Consider the following 7,716-nt stretch of genomic DNA (forward strand, 5'->3'; position numbering starts at 1 on the left):
GAGACAGACAGACAGACAGACAGACAGACAGACAGACAGACAGACAGACAGACAGACAGACAGACAGACAGACAGATAAATTTTTCTCATTAAGTTGACCACAACGACACAATAATGGTCATTTGGTGCAACAACTAAAAAGGAAAACCGATAGACAGAAAGAACAGATGGATACAAACCAAAAAAAATACTTTCCTACGAGTTGTACTCTGCCCACTATGAAAGACAGAACGACAGTCAGACAGAGAAATAAAGAGAGAATGAATGAATGAAAGAAAGAAAGAAAAAAAAGAAAGAAAAAAAAGAAAGAAAAAAAAGAAAGAGAGAAAGAAAGAAAGAAAGAAAAAAAGAAAGAGAAAAAGAAAGAAAGAGAGAAAGAAAGAAAGAAAGAAAGGAGAGGTATTTAAATATTTCAAACATGTGGAAACGAGCTTTTGGTATGAGTACCAGGGTTTGATTAAATTTAAGCAGTGACCCTCTCTCGTGACTTGTAGAAATAAAGAGATATGTTACATCCCCCGCTCTCACTCACCCACCCATATTAGCATGACAAAACGCACGGGTTAGTCTTTGAGTACTCGTAGGAAATAGGCTAAATAAATCAATAAACCTGTGAACGAATAAATCAATGAACGAAGGAAAGGAGTGAGAAAGAGAGAAGGGGGACGAGAGAGAGGAAGGGGGGATAGAGGTGGGTGGGGGGGTGGAGAGAGGGATAGAAGGACGGGAAAGGAAGTATGAGAGTTTGGTAATATTGAAAAATATATAATAATGTAAACAGCTATAAGCGAAATGAAGGGCCAATAATGTTGTGGAGAAAATGAGGGCGGGGTAGTAGGACAATAGATGAGGGGTGCGCTCATACACTAAGACTTGTGAAGCAAGTTTTTGCTTTTCCTTTCGGGGGTTTTTTTGTGGGGGGGGGTTGTTTGTTGGTTTGTTTGGTTGTTGTTGTTTTTTTGCTGGGTTTTTTAAGTTATTTTTTAAAATAAGAGTTCTCCGGCACTTGCAACTCAATAAAGACATGTAAGTGGGGAAGATTAGAGGTGTTACAAGAAAGTAACAAACACTAAAAAGACGGAGGAGAGATAAGGACGATTCGTGTTTGAAAGTAAAGAAAGAGCAAACCACACCAGAGCACCCCCTAACCACCTACAGACGAGGACTGCATTCAGGCACGTGTAAAGCAAGTGAAATAAAATCCTAACCGTAGACGTTTTACATAGTTTAGATCATTTAAGAGACGACCTTCTTAGACCCTCCTTGTCAGGGCCAACCCAGCCCAAGAAGGATACAACATCCAAGAAGACAGGCGAAAATACTCGATGAAAATTAGAGCCATAGTATGGAGTCCGAACTCGCGTCTTCTACACGAAATGGTGGCGCACCTCACTGCTGCGCCACAGACCTTAGTCTGAAACGAGTGACCGATTTTAAAATATAATAAAAGAGAGAAAAATATGTGCGAGCAGTTAACAGTACAGGTGTAAGACTGGTTAAAAACAGAGCAACTGACAAACTATATAATTATGCTGTGTTGGATTGGCGGAAAGGGGGCGGGGGGGGGGCTTCTTTTTCTGTTTATTTGTTCTTTGATTCGTTTGTTTCTTGTCGATTGTTTTTTTTAAGGGGGCTGTTTGTTGTTTTTTTGGTAGGGGTGTTTGTTTCTTTTGTGTGTGTGTGTTGTTGTTGGTTTTTTCAGTGAAGAGAAGCATATCGACACAATAACAATTCCTTGGTGTATGTAAAAACACGCCTACATAATAACGACCATTTAGTGTCGTTAAAAAAAAAGAGGACAAACAGACAGAAATAACAGATTGTAAGATTACAAACAGGACCAACCTCTGACATTTTTCCAACCAACAGACAGGTAAATAAAAATTGGGCGAGAACAAAGCTCAAAACAAACAAACAAAAAGACAAGCAAACCCTTATAATAAAAACAGACAAACACACCGACTAATCTGTGCGACAGAGAGACAGAAAAGCTTAAAATTGTTTGAAAAGAAAAGGAAAGTCAGGAAAAGGACAGAAAGAAAGAAAAGAAATCGTTTAATGAAAATATCGGTAATCGAGGGTGAAAAGGCAATCGGGTAAAAAATATTAGCATGATTCTATCATCAAATAAGAGAACCGGTATTCAAGCAGCTGTATCCTTAATATGACAAAGTTCTTTCTTTCCACAAAACAGATTCTGGATTAAACTAATCAAAACAAAAGATGAAAAATAACTCTTATCACTGTTTCTCAATAGAATTTTGATTTGCTTTGTTTTCTTGGGGTGGGGGGGGGGGGTTCTCCTCTGATCAGTGGGTTTTATAAAGAGTTGATTTGTTTGTTGTTGTTGTTGTTTTGTTTTTGTTTTTACTCAAACGCTTTTTGACAAATGTATGTACTTGGAACATGGAGATAAATGCAAATGCTTTTCACCTTCATCGACATGATTTAAAAACCATTCAGGAAGCCACCAGGTTTGAGTCTGTTGGAGTCAACCCGGGCTAAGGGAGATATAATATCCCAGCTGACAGATAGAGATACACGATTTTTTAAAAAAGAACACACGCTCTAAAAAATCGAGCTCACGTCTTCAGCATGCAATAGTGAAATGTCTAATCTTCACACCACATAGATTCTGTTCTCGAGCAGCAAAAAAAAAAAGAAAGAAAATAATAATGATTTTGAATTTGAATGTTTTTGGCATATTTCTGACTAATCAAGGTAAGGACTGGCGAGCTTTGAAAAGAATAGACGCAGTCCTCAAACAGAGATTGTTGATTTTATTGATCACATTTTTCGCTGACCGTTCGCTTGACCGTGTTAGCCCTTAATCGATCTCGCCAATGGAAGAAATCTGGATGTGGCTAAGAAGTAATTATGGGTGTTTTTACGCCCCCTTCGACACAGCTTAGATCACTTAGGACGCAGGTTCCCTCTATCCTGCTAGCCAGGGTCAGCTATGGCTGGGAGGGACACGTCGTCCCAACAGACAGACGGAGCTACTTGGTGAAAATTTTCCTCGTACAGGGAACGAACTCATGTCTTTTTTATACAATGACGAGGCTCCTAACCGCTACAAACTAGGAGCCTTGGAAATAAAGGCATTTAAAAAGTAATAATATGCTTCTAGTTTGTTAACACAAAACTTTTTTTTGCGGGAATTGGATTTTGGATATAGCTTCGCTGTCGCACGCAGGAGACCCGAGTTTGATTCCCGTGCGGGGAAACTTTTTATCGAGTATCAGGGTCTTTCTGCTATGATGTCGTATCCCAGTCCGGTTTGGCCCTGGCAGCAAGGGTCTGTAGCCTGCCTCCTAAATGATCTAAATTGTATCAATGGGGGAGTAACAAAACCAACATTTTTTAAAATTCTCTCCAAACTCGTACAGTCCATCCCACGCTGTTATAAAACTGTTTATAAAAACTGTTTACACTTGGAATATGCTGGAGCAGCGGTATTTTAAAAACCAAACAGTTATAATTTGTATACTGTAAGGCATGTATTTGTTAATAAATTTATCACAGTTAAAGTATCGTATGGGTCTCAGTCTCGTTTCATTTTTTGGCAAGAAAAAACTGCGGTATTCTGAGTCATTTTACTCTAACACTCCCCCCCCCCCCCCCCCCCCCCCCGGGTCAATAATTTATGAGCTTGCATTTGGGATGGGTGTAGGTAGGTAGGGTAGCTGCGGGGCTTTTAGGCCGATTTGGATTATTATAAGATTTGACCTTATCCGGGTCTAAGAAAAGAACTGATTGTAATGATTCCAAAGGTTTTACGCCCACGTCGAAATAATTTAGGTCATTTCACATTCAGGCTGCTTCGATCCAGTCTCTCAGAGCCAACCTGGACTAAGTGAGCAACAGAATTCTAGCGGAAAGGCGGAGATACTCAATAAGACAATTTCCTCACTCGGAAATATAACTCACGCCCTTTGCGTGCAACAAGGAAGATCCTAAACGCTACACCTCACATTGCGGTTCTAGGACAGAAAAAACCTTGATTTTATTTTAAAGTAAATTGAAGTGAAAGTGGTGAAATGGTGCCTGTCTAGCGCTCCTATCAACACTGTTAGGTTATTTGAGAGGCAGGACCTCCGAGTTTAGTGTCCATCTCCGAAAGGACTTAACCAAATGGAAAATTCGTGTAAAGTGTCTTTCCTATTGACACAACGTCGAACTGAGCTGAGGTTCGAACTACCGAACCCGCAATCTCACAATTACGAGACCGGTAGCCTAACCACTAGGCCACCGACGTCACAATTAAAGTGAAACAATATCCCCCCAAAAATGAAATAAGTAAATAATAAATACTCTATTTTTCTTCAAATGTATGAATGATCAGCCTGTGAACGGCCGGGCTGTGAAAAGAATGGACTCCGCCAAAGAGAGAGATTGTTGACTTTATTGATCACGTAATCGCTGACCGTTCGCTTGACCTTTTTAACCCTTTATCGATCTCGCCAGTGGGAGAAATCTAGATGTGGGAACTGGTTAAAAGGGTCAGTTGTTCAAAGACAAATTGGAGTCACGTCTAGTGAGCCAGGAAAGATTGAAACCGTACTCAGCTGGATAATAATATTTTTCTTTTTCTTTCAGTACCCTTTCGTAATGAACTGATGCCAACTGTTTGAAACAGAAACAATCTGCAAAAGTGTGCTCCTTCTTTTCTCCTTTTTTGGGGGAAGCTTTATTTACAACTTCTTGTGTTTCCTCCTGCAAATAAAATAGCAGGTGCATGACTAAATAAGCTTGCAGAAAGTCTGCGTTTACATTCTGGTCTTGTTTGTTTTAGTTTCGTTTTGTTTTGGGAGGAGTGGGTTTGTTTGTTTGTTTGTTTGTTTGTATAAGGGGACGCATGTCGACGCAATACGACCCTTCAGTGCAGGAAAAAAGTGAGACGAAAAGACAGAAAAAGAAACAACAAAGGAAAAGAAAAGAAGTGTGCCCTACGGGTGCCGCGATCCAATTCCCTATTTCTTCTTCTTTTATGCACAGTCAACGAACAACTAAGCTGCTTTTTGAATGAATCGTGACATTTCGTAGAGAGAGGCATATTACCACAAGATAGGCAAACGGAGAAGCAGAAGATGGAAAGAAAAGAATTTAAAAAATATATGACCTCCCAGTGGCTCTCTCAAACCACCCGCTATGTCAAATGATTGATTTTATGGCACAGAATGCGTTTAACGTTACCAACAGTGCAATACAAGAATTTTATTATGTCGCTATACATTATAACAATAAGATGACAGAAACTCAAAGCTGTTTATATAAGAATGTTTGTTCTCTTTTTGCTTAGTGATCTTTTTTTAATTCAAATTGTTGATTCTGTTGTTGTTAATTAGCTTCTATATTGTTCTCCGCTTTTTGTCAGTCGTTTTGGTGTGTGTTTGTTTTTGCTAATGTTTTTACTTGCGGTTTTTTTGGGGGCGAGGGAGGGGGGGGGGGGGGCCGGAAGAGACGAAACAACTCAAAAACTCTATGTTCGCGGTGCCGTTGTTGTCTTTCACAATCATTTCATATTATCTAACCCTCGTTTTATTCTTCTATATAAATACAACCGATACAAAAGTACAAGCCTCTTCAATAAAAAGTTATAAAGCGCATAGATCATGCTGTAAATCATGGATATAAATACAATTGTTATATAACTGTTACTATTGTAACTAAAATCATCATTGTTATTATTATTATTATTATTATTATTATTATTATTATTATTATTATTATTATTATTACTATTATTATCATCATTATTATTATTATTCATTATCTAAAGGCAATATAACAAAAAAAGCAATTAAAACGTGAACGTTACCTGAACGCATCCCTCATATCCAGACGCGTATCCTCATAAACTGACCCCCACAGTCAGTGCCACTGGTCATCCTCACGGACGGATCCACAGAATCTGTTACAACAAAAGCGAGAACCGCATGCATACAAATCCGAACATCTGCGAAGAAGAAATCCTCACACTCTTAGAACTAAACCCCAGCCGTCCAACTCTCTCTGAAGTACGAATCGCATTGTTAGTGTGGTACCGTTATTGATAGAAGCATTCCCAAGAAGGTCCGTCCGAAACGAGAAAAGTCCAAGTTTCTTTTTACTGAGAATCAGAATGAAAGAGAAGACGGTCGGTTAGCATATTATGTCATGCCCAGTCGTGGAAGGTGTATCTGTCATAAGTCGTCCTTTCTGTAATACATTGACACAATTCTTTGCCCGATGGACCACATGTTAAAGTATCAGAAATAGACTGTATCCTTCAAAACAGACGTCAGGGGATTTCGGCTTGCATTTTTTTAAACTGAAAGTGGCAGAAATTTTACTTTTGGTAATAGATTTCCAAACAAGTGATTTTTTTTAAAGTGTTATTCATACAGAACACTTTGAATTGATAACTGCGTACAAAATAATTATGTGAAAGATACCTCTTTTGTGATATTTATTTTTTTAGGATAAAACAGCGGCTTTATTTGTCTCTAGATAATGACAATCTTGGACAATCAGGCCCACCTGCGATAGATACGGCGGCAGAACAAGATCTGCGCAACAAAACAAAACAAAGATAAGTAAGTTACGACACTTTTTCTAAGTGTAGTCCGCGTGCACACCTCGGTGGGTTACAGCTGCCAGCCGGCGGGGACATGGGAGAACCGCTGGCTGCGAGAGAGGGGAGGGGGAGAGAGAAAGAGGGAGGGAGAGAGAGAGAGAAGGTGAGAAATGGAGAGGGAAAGAGAGCGCGCGCGCGTCTCCGCGGCGTAGACGCCGTACTCAACACTCGCTCACTCTCACACTCACACACACGCGCGCGCGCGCGATCCAAAAGATAGCTGCTCCCCAAGATGTGTGCGTGCGCGCTCACTACATCCCACACGGGCGCTTTTGTAGGCTACCTCCTTGCGGGGTTCCACGTTCCCCCGGCCAGTCGTCGTGTCTCTGTTTGGTAGGTTTGGACAGCGGCACCTGGGGCGCCTCATCAGCCAATCGTTGTTTTGTGCGACACCTTTATCTTACTCATAACACCAAGGTTCTTCTTCCTACTTCTTCTATCCGTGGTTGGGGCAACCGTGGGGGCACCACTGCATCATTCTGAAAACCAGCTCTCGCCGTTTATCTTTGTCCTCTGCTGTCCTCAGATTGTCACCCATCGCCTTTCCTGTCCACTCTGTAATGTTGCCCTTCCATCTCCTTCTCTGCCTTCCTCTCTTTCTTTTTCCCTGTACGGTTCCTTGTAGGGTTGTTTTGGCAAGTCCTGTGGATCTTGTGACATGCCCATGCCATATTAATTTTCGTCTCTTCACTGTTGTCAGTAGATCTTCATGCTGCCCCACTGCGTTGGTGATTCTGTTCCGTACCTCAGCATTTGGAACGTAGTCTTTGAACGAAAGATTACAAAACATAAAAGAATAAAGATAAATGCCATTTACTATCACCACCATTGTCGTGAATTACACGTTGTTTGAAAAAAAAAAAAGAAAATAAGGAGACTTATTTATAAAATGTTTCAACCTATCACTTCCAGGGCTTCATAGGGGGCCCTCGTAATCTAGAGGTTACGGTGTTCGCCTGTCATTCAATGGGTCCCGGGTTCGAATCCTACTAGCGACCCAACATTTTCTTCTCTAAAATTTTCTCCTTTAACATCCTTTCCTGCTCTCTAATAATGTTGTGTCGTCTGCTTTCGTCTCCACTTTCTGCCCCCACCCC

At 40.5% G+C, this 7,716-nt stretch overlaps 1 protein-coding gene across 1 annotated transcript in view; it reads right to left on the minus strand.

Moving 5' to 3' along the window:
- The window catches only part of LOC101857485, a 152,874-nt gene extending 146,127 nt beyond the window's left edge, over positions 1-6,747 (minus strand). The window contains exon 1 of the mRNA XM_035969935.1: positions 5,822-6,747. The gene's annotated coding sequence lies outside the window, so the exon portion shown is untranslated. The remainder of the gene's footprint in view (positions 1-5,821) is intronic.
- Between the last annotated feature and the right edge of the window lie 969 nt (positions 6,748-7,716).

This window comes from Aplysia californica, unplaced genomic scaffold (genome assembly GCF_000002075.1).
Source record: "Aplysia californica isolate F4 #8 unplaced genomic scaffold, AplCal3.0 scaffold00197, whole genome shotgun sequence".
Taxonomy (NCBI): Eukaryota; Metazoa; Mollusca; class Gastropoda; order Aplysiida; family Aplysiidae; genus Aplysia; species Aplysia californica.